At 31.5% G+C, this 13,954-nt stretch overlaps 1 long non-coding RNA gene across 1 annotated transcript; it reads right to left on the bottom strand.

Moving 5' to 3' along the window:
* Positions 1–234: 234 nt before the first annotated feature.
* Positions 235–3,123, bottom strand: LOC109217558. Its single transcript, XR_002066658.1, has 4 exons — positions 2,781–3,123; positions 2,377–2,688; positions 573–702; positions 235–466 (listed from the first exon to the last, which is right to left on the bottom strand). It is a non-coding gene; the product is annotated as an uncharacterized LOC109217558 (long non-coding RNA).
* Between the last annotated feature and the right edge of the window lie 10,831 nt (positions 3,124–13,954).

Genomic DNA, 13,954 nt, shown 5'->3' with positions numbered 1-13,954 from the left:
AGAAAGAGTATCCATCTAAAGCTAGTGAACCTTTTCTCTAGGTTCAAGCAAAGCAAAAAACCATCACGAAATCAGGGAACATTATTTTTCTTAAACAAATTAATATACTAACACATTCCCCGAGTATATTTCCTCTTTCCAGTACTAATTAAAGCCACAAAAGAACATAATTCCACCATGCTGGTACAGCATTAACATTACACCTAATAAATTGTGAAAAGTGTAACAGCCATATAACAAGATTATATTATTAAAGAAATCATTTTTTAAATGTTTTAATTCTAACAAAAGGCAATGCTATATGTTCAGTATAACTAACCAGAGAGAGGTAATTTATAAACCTGTAACAACATATTCTAGAGCAGCATAGTCCTGTGTAGCCATTACTCAAGTAGATACATGAGTGAGATCACCAGTTGGCCCTGCCTTCGCCAAACCAAAACTAGACAGCTTTTGCATTAGATTCCTGCAGTCCCACAATGCAGACATCTTAAGCTTTGAAAGACACCCGGAAAAAGGTTTTTTAAGAGAAGGCAAATTTATACATAGGTTGATCAGAGTCTGATACGTACCCACAAAATATAAGAAGCCTTGAAATCCAAATATATGACTAGTTCTTTGGCATCATGGAGGAAAGCAAGGTCTCTAGTAGCACGATAGCCATCTTAATTCTTGTTGCCCAATTCAGAGGCTGAGGTCCTCCTGTTTAACAAAGACTAACCAAAAGTTACCACCAATCATGAATCCACGCACATTAAAAGTTTCACTAGGATGCCTGAATTACACTGAGTCACTGACAACTGTGTCAAACTGCATAAAGTATATCACAAGTAGAGGCGGATCCAGAATTTTAAGCTTATGGTTACTATAACAATCTCAAGTTAATCTACATGAAGACCGGACCAACGAACTGGATTCCAAACTAAATATTCTTATACTTTTAGTGAAATTTTTAGTATAAATACAGGATGTATGCAAAACTTACTGGGTTCAGGGGAACCCATACCCTTTGCTCTACATCCGCCCCTGATCACAAGGACAAAAAAACAAAGATAACATGGATCCAATTTAGCATGCCCGACTATGCATAAAAAGGGGACCATAAAAATCCCAATACTCGGTAATGCCACCTTAAAGAGGATTAACATAGAATGAATCCGAGACATGATCAAATATTTGGCATTTAAGACAGGATGTAGCACATAAATCCTGCTCTGATTGTGCTTGTTGCTTTTCCTTTAGTTTTTTCTACTTTTATCATCTTATATGATAAATTGTAAGTAGTTTGAAACCTAAAACAAGCAACAAAATATCCTGAAGTAGTGATGACACGTGAAATAATTCTAAGGAACCATAACCAAATGAATCCAAAAAAATGAAGAGCCACATGTTGATATGTTTGTCAACACCCCCCCCCCCCCCCCATCCAAGAGCAGAGCATTTAAGAAGAAAAAAATCAAAAATGGTGGGACATAGGCGAAATGAGGGAAGGGCAAAAAAGCTTTTATAAGGTAGAACAAAGAGGCAAACAGCAGATACAACAACAACAACAATAATAATAATAATAACGACAAACTTTCCTCCAAGTCCTTGGAAGGTTCAACCGCACATCTGTTTAAGCTCGTTTGCTGAAACATCTCTAAAGCTCTTTTACCATGCTCATGGAAGGCTAATCCACACATTACAGAATACCAAGAAATGACATCACGATTCGAGATGTTGGAAAATTCCAACATTGCAGTGCCTGTTGCACTCCTAAATTACTTGTTGACTGTCGTATTAGAAATTGATTTCAAACAACTAATTCCTCTTTTAATAACTTTATAAATGAGTTTGTTTTCCCAAATTTAGGAGATGGTAGGTTTGAGCATACAGTAACTACACTTGTAAAAGTAGCTTCATCCAATAATACTCCTTCCTCTTTCATTGGAATAAACAATTTGATTGCATCCTAACCATTGTCATTTTTCCTAGTCCAAATATTGTAGCATTCCTTGAATTTGTATCACGATATGGAAACTGATCAAAAAGTTTCATCTCTCTATATCAACCTCATTGAAATACCCTATGACTACATTAGACTCTGATAGAAAAACACTAAACGGGTTTTTCTATAGAAGTGTGTGAGCTTCTTTCACTAACCCATTCGTTATAAATCTCAACAAATCAGAATTCTATGATCTTCCTATTTTTTGTGGCATCTCACTGAAAAGCCTTATAGATTTGAGTATTTCTCCATTATTCACCAATCAATTTATCATTCCATTCCAAGAGTCACAATGCCTCATAGGCATGTTGTGAAACAAAATAAATGCAATGTCAATCCATCATTTTTCTAAATATCCAACCATGATAGTATTTCAAACTTGAACATACCTTATTTCCATGTTGCCGAAACATTTACCTTGCCCCAACAATTTTCCCAGCACTAATCATCATAATAATGCAAGATGCGACATCCTGGTCACTCATCTGCCTGAATAGCTCTTTGCCAATTCTTCCAAGAAACTACGTCTTTTATAGGCATACCCGCAAATACCTCAAGTGCTTCATCCAAGAATCCGTTATTGGCATCCTGGGATCATGGAATTTTATGTCACCATATCTTGATCCTCCATAGATTCAAAAATCCCTTTAGCACCTTCTACATCCCTTAAGCACCTTCTACATTCCCAGGCTGCATCGACCCTGAAATCATTGGGTTATACGAAAACACATCAGAAGACAACATTTCACTGTAGAAACACACAGCTATCTCAACATTCCTAGTTAGGAAATACCCTCTAATAACTGCATTCAATGTGCCTCTGTTTCTATCAGACATTTAATCAAACACCTTTTGAGCTTCTTTAAAAAGGCCATTTCTCATGAAACTTTCGGCAACTTCGAATAAAGGAGTTTCAAGTTTGGCGGTGTTACTGCGCATCGACTTCTCAAACGAAGCTTCAAACAGTGAATGTGCGGTTGTTTGAGCAACTGAACGCACTGAAGAATGAACATACCCCATTTACCAGCAAAAAATGTTCAAAGATTTAAAAATCAGAAAACTGAACCGTTGCTGCTGCTAAACCGCCCGGTTTTTCTGGTGGGAAAGGACCTCTAAAAGATAAACTAATTAACGGTTGGATTTTTCCCGCGAAAAAGTTAAGTTGTTAGAATGTTACAATGAATGGAAATTTTAATTTATAATGAAAAAAAGAATGATATGATGAAAAAGAAAAAGAATGATACGACTAACTCTTATAATAAACTAGATAAAATTACTCGTTCTAAAGCACGGGCCCAATAATCTAACTTAATGTTTCTAGGGAAAATACTAGCTATATCCATTTATAAGTAGCTTATTACAAAAATTGACAAATTTATAAATATTATTAGTATTAGCAATTTAGCTATATGTAGCCCCAAAAAAGGTAAATTTTTTGCTTTCTTTTGATGAGTGTTATTAATAGATTGGGTACATCTTAAGAAGCTTGAATCTCAATTTTGGAATGATTTGGTGGAGTTTTGAGGTGGTTTAAATTGAAAATTCGAAGTAGAAGATGAACATGAAAAAAATAATAGGTGTATCTATCACATATGTATCACATGTATATCCATGTATACCTGGGTGTGAGATACATGCATGATACATGTTTGATAGATGTGTCGCACAAGAATTTTTTGAACTCGATTTTAACTACGAATTTCAATACCAAACCAGTCCAAATAACCTCCATTCTTCCTCAAAATTTGTATATTGACTCATCTATATGTTTTCAATGAATCTCAACCATACCCATTGAAAAAAGTCATTTTTTACGTAGATATTTGGAATCTTATATATATATATATATATATATATATATATATATATATATATATATATATATATATATATATATATTCCATCACTTTGTTTGCTACCTCATCCATGAAATTTCATTTCCATCTTGTATCTAATGTTGCTAATCACGCTTGAAAATATGGAAGGAGATCTTTGTGTGTGATTCTTGGAGAGAAAGAACCTTGTTTCTCTGGGTTTTCATTTTTTATATATGCTTGGCTAGTTTTGGTAAGTCTTTAATTAATGTCTAGAGGTTGGTAAGTTGGGACATTTTTGGGACATTTCTATAAGATTCCTATGTTTCTACTGTACACAATAAAACTTAATATGATGTTTAATATATTACATTAGGATTTTGTTGGCACTTTATGTGTTTTATCGTTTATTCTTTAAGTATTTCATCTTCTTTTGATATCTTAGTTGTAAATTATGGTGTATTTATTTTGTTGTGAAGCTCTTTTTCTTATTTTAGCATGAATCTTGTGATTTGAGACTCACGAAGTAAGTATCCAACATATACATTATCAATTTCTGATCGAAAAAGATGTTATATTGTTGCATAATTTTGTTGGCGAGTTGGTAAAATAATCTAAAATTTTCAACAACAAAAAAATAAATAAATTATTTGGTCTCTTAGTTTGATACTAATAGCAAATCTCGTGATTTATATTTACAGATACGTATATTATACAAATCCCTTGGGACTGCCATAACTGGCATGATATAGCCAAAACAAAATTATGAAGATAAACTACATTAAAAAATAGCTTATTCCAACACGAAAAGCTTATCTACTATATTTACATATGAAATAGTCTAGTCCAATATTTTTTGTTCTTAAAGTATTATGTATGCACCACTGCTGGTTCTTTCTAAATCGAGTGTATGCATATTGCAGGATAAAAAAGAATGATTTTTTCTAATCATCATATAATTTGAGAAAACACGTTTTAATGCCTTTGATGTTTGGCGAAATGGGTGATTGATTTAGTTTTTTTTCTTCCTATGGTCATATTTTTTTTTAATTCTTATTTTTTCGAATACTCATTTGCTTCATCTTGTTGATTTATTATTAGATTCTATTTGGTAGTGTCGAAGTGGATGATAAAGTTAGTTTTTTTTTTGTTGCTCACATTTTGCTCTTAATTCTTATTCAATTGGATTTATCATCTATTCGTTCTTAGATTCTAGTGCACGCAGTCACATGGTTATACTTCCTACACCAGATTGAGATTGAGAATTCTAACTCTTGTGTAAATTCAAGGATTTTCAAGAAGTAAAGAATGTTATTCTTTAGAACTTTTGACAATTTGATGATGATAAATAAAACAAGATATGTAAAAAGGGGGGAAAATTGTTTGTTTGTTTCCCACAAGGCAGTAGCTCCAAAGTCTTTCTATTTATCCACCATTAAATTATTAACTATAATAGTGAAATTCCACACCTACCATCTTTAGTATGTTTTTTATACATGAAAAAGGAAATGGAGTGACTCAAAAAAGTAGTCGTCGAGCCTAATCCACTTATAACACCTTTGTCTTTATTAGATTAGCTAATCAATATACTGAAAATTTAATGTTAAAAGAAAATCTATATCTATATTATATTAAAAGGAGAGTAGTATGCATTGTGGTTAAGTCAAGTGACAAGCTAAAATGAAGTCACTTGGCAATTTTAGGACAACATTAATAATTAGAAATTATATATAGAAACATAATTAATGGTAGTAGTTTAATGAATCTTATACATAATCAAAATAGATCTTAGACAAATCTAATTTATATATCTACATTTATATTTATATTTATATTTATATTTTGATCCACTCATAGATTTTCTTCTATATTAGCTAAAAATATAGAGGTAAAAAGTAAATTAAGAAACTATGATAGAAAAAAATAAAAAAGACAGAAAGACGTAAATTGAGGTAGTATATGACAATTATGCTTTTGATTAAATTAAAATATAAAGTAAAACAAAAATTTACTTAAAGATATTAAAAATTGATTGACTCTAAAAATTAAAAAATTCGCAGCAAAATAAAATCTTACACAAAATATATAAATTATTTATAAGATAAGAAAAAAATTAAATAATCAGTAAAAAAATAGTTTAAGAACAATAATAATAAAGTCATATTAATATTGACAAATCGGGCAAATGAATATTTTATACGTAATATTACTACAACATTTAGTATAATGTGTTCAATCAATTAAATAAATTATTTTCTATGATTAATATTTTAATTGAGTGTAGTTAGTTTAAGTTTAAAAGCATAAAATATTTTTTGAAAATGCGGTCCAATTAAGAAAATAGAATGACAATAATTATTTGAATTTGAGATGAGATTTTTTTAAAATGTGATAAGAAAAATCATATTTTGGAATATGAACAATAAAGTCAAAGTTACTATTGAAATATTTTTGAACCTTTATCTATATTATATTAGAATGAGTGCGGTAGAAATAGATATTAAATTCAAATAGGCTAATGAAAAGCCACATGACAATGTAATAATATTAGGTATTGAATAAAATAATAGCAAATCTAAAGAATAAATAGAGAAACTTAAGATTTTTTATCATATAGAAAAAAGGGTAAAACTTCTTTAAATTTGAGATGAGAAAGTTTTTTATATTATGATAAGAAAAGTCATAATATGGATAATTCCACGTAACTCAAGTCTAATAGATAAAATCGAAAACTAAAAATATTAAACAATAAAAATAAATTAGAGATAATGTGAGAATGTTTATATTCATAATATATACAATAATTAATAATATTATTATCCAAATTTAAATAATTTAAAATTTTCGAGCAATATTCTAAAACAAAATAACTATTTATTTTATGATTAAATAATTTATATGTTTATCTATATTATATTAAATAAAGTTACACGTTATGAAAAGCCACGTAAAACGTAATAAGACTATATATTAGATAAAAATATTAAAATTAAAGGTAATTATTAAAAAGTTACTATTAGAAATGAAAGTGAATGACTATTTGATTGTGATATTTGAAACTTCTTAAAATTATGACGAAACTATGGATAATACCACGAAATTGAAGTCTTATTTATGAAAAATAAAAAACTAATAAGAAATAAAATTTTAAAAATACAAAATAAAATTCAAATATAGGTAATATTTTACTAATAAAATTAAAAACTAAGTTTGTATCTTAAATTAAAAAGGAACGAAAATTTACATAAAGAAATTCAATGAGAGTGAAAATATTACTACAACACATAGAGTAATTTGTTCAAACAATTAAATAAATATTTCCTATTATTTATATCTGAATGAGTTTAGTTAGTTTAAGTTTGAAAGCATAACATAATGTTTTGAAAATACTCCAATTTAGAAAATAGAATGATTAAAATTATTTGAATGTGGGATGGGATTATTTTTATTTCATAATTTTTTATTTTTGAAAATATTACGTAAAGAAATAGAATGACAGTGAAAATGTAATAATCAAAGACTTATGTATTAATATTTTATACTAATTCAAAGTTATAATTTAAATAAAAATATGATATTATTTTGGTAATAGGTAAAATATTGATATAAAAATAAATTAAAATTTATAGTAGGGAAGAGAATGTATAAAAAGAAGAATAGACTTATTCTTTAAATTAATTTCAAAATAAATAAATGAAATAATTAATTTATCTTGCAAAAAAAAATTATTGATAGAGTTAAATGATTAAAGAATTCCGAGTAAGAGGATACAAGCATAAAATATATTAAATTTCAAGAATAAAAAATTTATATTTATTAATAATTATTAAAAGGATAATAAGTAAGATATTAGGTTAATTGTTAAGCTAATAAAAGATTATATGATAGTATAATAATATTAATAATATATAATACAATAACTATAAGTTAAGAACAAAAAGAAAAAAGAGTTTGCATAAAAATAATATGATGAATAAAACTTATTTGACTTTCAGATAAAAACAAAGTAATAGTAAGAATTTTGTTAAAATACGTTCTAATGTGCTCAAACAAGACAGATCACAACATGACATGTTTGTATTCATTAATAGTGATAGCGAAACGAAATTCAAATACTTGAATCAAGGGGTTAGATTGCTATAGATATAGAAAAATTAGGTTGTCGACTGCTATTTGAACAATAATTTCTTATCCTGCTTCTTAATTAATATCTAAAGATTGTATAATTTTTATCTGAGAGGTTTAGTTTAAGATTATCTGCACATGATTCGAACAACATACATCACAATTTGATATGAATTGTGTCCACGCATCGCGCGAGTACTAATACTAGTTAGACATTAAGACTAATCTACTCTGAAAATTACCTCAAAATATGAGGATTGTTCTAAACTATATAAAGAAATAACAATCGAGTACACTTGGGCAATGTTCTATAACATCTCACACGCTTGGGGTATAACATTTGGAGCGTGGATAGCGTGTTATGCAGCTCCAATATTGGAAAATACAACATGGATGGTTCTGGCTCTAATGGGATTTTTTCCTATATGTATTATATATAATAAGGACTTATTTATAACTTTTCTCAAAGTTTTTCTATTTTCAATAAATACCTTAACTTTTTTAAGAATTTATATACAACCCCCTTTAAAAGGCTCTCACCCCATTATTAATACCGTCAATAAGGGATTCAGTTACATTATTTCCTTTTTTTTTTTCTTTCCTCTCATCTCTCCCTCTTATTCTATGCAAATTTTACTGCCAATTCATGTATCTTTTAACTTAATAGTGGTCCTCATTTCCTATGACGAAAATCACACATAATGTTTTGGCACTCATCAACACACGTAAGGTTTACTGTACTACATTTGATTAATGAAAAAATAATCAGTTGATTAATTTAAATTAATATGGCTGTTAATACTAAATTAAAAAGCTTTAAAACTTTGAATTCGATATTCGAGTTTATGATTTTGTGATTTATTTGGATTGGGTGTTCTTGAAAATGATTGAGAATATCCTTTGGAGTTTATTCTCAATTTTGAGGGAGATTGGTTAAGTATAGAGTTGGTTTTAGGTGAAAATTCAGATTGAAACTCGAAAAAAAAGAAGTTCCAGGAACTATATGATAATTATATCAAAATTATATATATCTGAATTGTATCAGATACATCAATACCTAAAACATAATTGTATCATAAATATATCATACTTATATTACAGTTGTATCTAACTTGTATCTAATACATTAATATCTAAAACAACTCCTGTTACAATTGTAACAATCCGACCAGTCGTTTTGGAAATTGGCGTCCCGTTCAGTGGCTTAAGGTCTCGAGTAGCTTCGTACTATGTATTATGACTTGCATGTGTGGCCGCGTTCGATTTTCGGACGATTCAAGATTTATTTGGAAGAACAATTCTTGTTTTGGAAGCTTAAGGGAAAAGAGTTGACCGGAGTTTGACTTTTGTGAAGACGACTCCGGAATGATGCTTCGATGATTCTAATAGTTGCGCACGGTGATTTTGGACTTATGAGTGTGTCCAAATTTGGATTTGGATTTGGAGGTCCGTAGGTTAATTTGATGAATTTTGGCAAAATTTGGAAAATTGAAGAAGTTGAGAGGTTCGACCGGGAGTTGACTTTGTTGATACCGGGATCAGATTTCGATTTTGGGAGTTGGTATAGCTCCGTTATGTCATTTGGAACTTGCATGCAAAATTTGAGGTTATTCCGGGTTGATTTGATATGATTCGGCGCCAATTATAGAAGTTGAAAGTTCATAAGTTCATAAAGTTCGATTTGAGGTACGATTCGTAGTTTTGATGTTTGATGTGATTTGAGGCCTCAAATAGGTCCGCGGTATGATATGAAACTTGTTGGTATATTCGGATGGGGTCCTGTGGGGGCTGGGTGTGTTTCGGACGAGTTGCGATCCATTTTGGAACCTTGTTGCATTGCTGAAGGGCCTGGTTACTGATGCCATCGCATCTGCGGATAAAGGGCCGGAGAAGCGGCCAACAAGGCGCAGGTGCGGGCTTTGTGTGAGAAGGCAGGAGCCGCAAAAGCGGATATCTGGGTGCATCTGTGCAACCGCAGAAGCGGAACTCGAAGCGCAAAAGCGCGAGCGTAGAAGCAACTTTGGCTGAGGCGAGGCTTTTCCACAGAAGCGGATTATTTGCCGTAGAACCAACCTTGTGACCGCAAAAGCAGAATCTCTGGCAGAAAAGTTTATAATTAGAGGGTTTGGTCATTTTATTCATATCTTGAATTGTAGACATCGGATTTGAGCGATTTTGAGGGGTTCTTCATGTGTTGGATTGGTGTAAATGTTCTTTATCCGGATTTGATTATACTCCATGATTCTATCTTGTTTTTAATATAAAATTTGTGGTTTGAATGGGAGTAAAATTGAAATTTTTGTGAAAACTTAATGTAAAATAATGATTTGAAGGACGATTTGATGTCGGAATTGGATAATTTTGGTACGGTTGGACTCGTATCTTAATGGGTGTTCGGATTCTGTAAATTTTTTCGGATTTCGAAGTGTGAGCACGGGGTTGACTTTTTGGATTGACTTTTTAATTTTCATTAAAGATCGAATTTTTATTATGCGGAATTGTTTTCTATGGTTTTTATTTATGATATTAAATTATTTGGCTAGATTTGAGCCGTCCGGAGATTGTTTCACTCGAGAAAGTCATTTAGAATATCGGTCTAGCTTCGTTGAGGTGAGTATCTTGCCTAACTGTCACGACCCATTTTCACAATAGGTCATGAGGGCGCCTGACACCCTTGTCAGGCAAGCCATTGCGGAAATGTTACTAAAACAATCATATTGTTTTNGTTTTGTATCTAACCTTATTTGTGAACAATATACATTATTATAGGTATCTTTAATTAAATTTTGTGTATAATTCAATAATGGTAGGTATTCTTTTTTAAGAAAAAAATAATTAAATAAATATTTTGTGTCTTACATCTAAATTTTATTAAAGGAAATAGAATTAAATATGAGCAAGAGGACAAAGGAAAAAGACAAGAAAAATGAAGGCTTGGTGTTTAACAAATTTTAATTAACCACAAAAAAAAACGCTAAAAATTCAAAAAAGCCCAAAGCTAAAAAATGAGATCCGTATCATTTCTTGCGCACTCACTCATACAAACTATATGAGTATGGCTCTAAACTATAACTATATCAGCGAAATATCAATGTCCAAATCTATATTATATTAAAAGGAGAGTAGTGAAGCATGTGATTAAGCCAAGTGGCAAGCTAAAATGAAGTCGCTTGGCAATTTTAAGACAACATTAAAAATTTAGATTATAAATAGAAACATATTTAATGAAAGTAGTAGTCCAAGATTTTCTGTAGGTACCTTTAGTTAAATTTGTGTATAATTCAGTTATGGTAGGTATCCTTTTTTGAGCAAGAATCAATTAAAATTTCGTTGAAAATTTTACACATTAATTTTAAGTCGAAATAATAATTCTTTATTTAGTACAAGTTTTGTATCTAACCTTATTTGTGAACAATATCATTATTATAGGTATATTCAATTAAATTTTGTGTATAATTCGATTATGGTAGGTATTCTTTTTTAAGAAAAAAATAATTAAATAACTATTTTGTATCTTACATCTATATTATATTAAAGGAAATAGAATTAAAATATGAACAAGAGGACAAAGGAAAAAGACAAGAAAAATTAAGGCTTGGTGTTTAACTAATTTTAATTAACCACAAAAAAAATGCTGAAAATTCAAAAAAGCCCAAAGCTAAAAAATGAAGATCCGTATCATTTCTTACGCACTCACTCATACAAACTATGTGAGTATGGCTCGAAACTATAATTATATCAGCGAAATATCAATGTCCAAAATGAGTTGGAATTTGAAGGTTCGTGTTGTTAGATTATGGCACGTTCCAGACAGTGAAAAACCAGAAAATTCTAATTCATTTGAATTAATTATTCAAGATGAAAAGGCGCATACTCTTTTACATGTTGTTATTTTTTTCGAGTTGTGATGTATTTTCTTCAACTTATGCGCCTTACTAACTTAAATTTCTTTTTAAATTTTTATTTTAGGGAGGTTGAATTCATGCAACTATTGGAAGAGTTGTTATGCGTATTTCCAAAACAAAGCTACATGAAATGAGATTGTATGTTATGAAAAAACATTATGGTTGGACCAAACAATCTGAAAATTAAAACCAACAAGCATAAATTGAAGCTGACATTTTCTGATAGGACGAGTGTGGATAAAATTAGTGATCCACAGTTTAGTTTGAATATCTTCAACTTTAAGCTTTATGAGCATCTCATAAATCAACTTGATGTTGATGAGAAATGAACTATTCGGTAATTGTTTTACCTTTCGCTATTTTTTGTTGAATGTTTTATCACCTTATTCATAACTATTTATTTAAATGTGGTAGATGTCATGGGAGAAGTTATTGGTCATGGTAACGTAGAATCGTACAATCAAGGTGGTCAAACAAGTACCTTTATGAACTTGGAGCTTGAGGATCATGAGTACGCTTGCAACCATGAATTGAATTAGTTATAGATTCAATTACTATTATTTTCTCATTGTTAATTTGTGTATTTTACATATACGAGGAACAATATTTCAACAACATTTTGGGGAGAATTTGTAGATGAAATCTTGCCCCACTTGGATGGATCACCCAATTAACCTGTCATAGTGGTTATGGAGCTCATAAAAGCTCATAAATTTCAAGGTACTCAGATCGTAATATTTAGATTTGACTTCTTTTTGTGTGTGTGTGTGTATGTGTGTTTTAAATTAATGTTAATTTTATATGTTGTCACGACCCCAGTTCACCCTCCATGAACATGTCGTGAGGGCACCTAATTCCTACAACTAGGTAAGCCTGACAGTGCGGAAATTAATATAACTTGCGGAAACGTTTAATTAAATTAAGCAAAACTAGAAGAAAACGGTATATAAGTGCCACCTGGCATATACAACTCAAAAATAAATCGCCGAAGTCTGAAATCTCAACCCAAAACGCGAAAACTCACGAGAACCACAGGCTAACAGAAACATAGTACGCTGCTCTAACTCCAGAATATCTAAACAGCTGAGAGAAAAGGAATAAACTAAATACTAAAGCTGGGACAGAATAGAGACTCCTGGTCTGCGGACGCGACAGATATACCTCAAAGTCTCCGTGTATCTCCTCGCCTCAAGGATAGTGCGCCCGAGTAGAGGTACCTGGATCTGCACATGAAAAACATGCGCAGGAAGGGCATGAGTACACCACAGCGGTACTCAGTAAGTGCCAAGCCTAACCTCGGTTGGGTAGTGGCGAGGAAGGTCAGGGCCCTACTGAGGTAAATATAATAGTAATTAACAGTATGAAAATTTGACAGAAATAATGAGTACAACCGTGAGATAAGACAGGTCAACGAGGCAATAACAACTACACAAAGAACAAAATAAACACGGAATGACTACAGCTCAATACCAAGGATAACAATAAGGGCCTCCCAGGATACCGTCCTGTAGCCCTTTCCTCAACTGTCCAGTGGATCTCCCGGGATACCGTCCCGTAGTCCAACCATCAATGTGCAGGGGGATCTATCGGGAATTTAACCCGCAGTCCCAAAATAAAAGTGCAGGGGGATCTACCGGGAATCGAACCCGTAGTCCCAAAGTAAACAAACAAGGGGGGAGCTACCGGAATCCCACATCCGTAGTCCCAATATAAATGCGCAATCACAGCCAGAAGATACCAAGGAATGGAGTGCAAAAGACAAGCAACAGATAGTACTAGCCCAGCATGCTTCATGTAGTACAGTCAAGGCAACTTAAGCAATTAGGCAGGTTAAATCAACTAAACATGCTTCTCTAATCTAGCACAAGTTATAATTGCAGGTAGAGAAAAGCAAATATGAAAGAAACTCGATCTCAATGTCTTAAGTAAAATCAGGATTTTCAACAATCGGCTCAAGTACGCGCTCGTCACCTCACGTACAAGGCACTCAAATACCAAATAACAAATCCTAAGGGGAAAGGTCCCCCACACAAGGTTAGACAAGCCACTTACCTCGAACCGGCTCAAAATCAACTAGAAATCACGCCCTTGCCACGAGTATCCGACTCCAAATGGCCCAAATC

The sequence above is a fragment of the Nicotiana attenuata genome, unplaced genomic scaffold (genome assembly GCF_001879085.1).
Source record: "Nicotiana attenuata strain UT unplaced genomic scaffold, NIATTr2, whole genome shotgun sequence".
Classification (NCBI taxonomy): Eukaryota; Viridiplantae; Streptophyta; class Magnoliopsida; order Solanales; family Solanaceae; genus Nicotiana; species Nicotiana attenuata.
The sequence above is the reverse complement of the archived record's forward strand: the minus strand, read 5'-3'. Positions and strand labels throughout refer to the sequence as shown.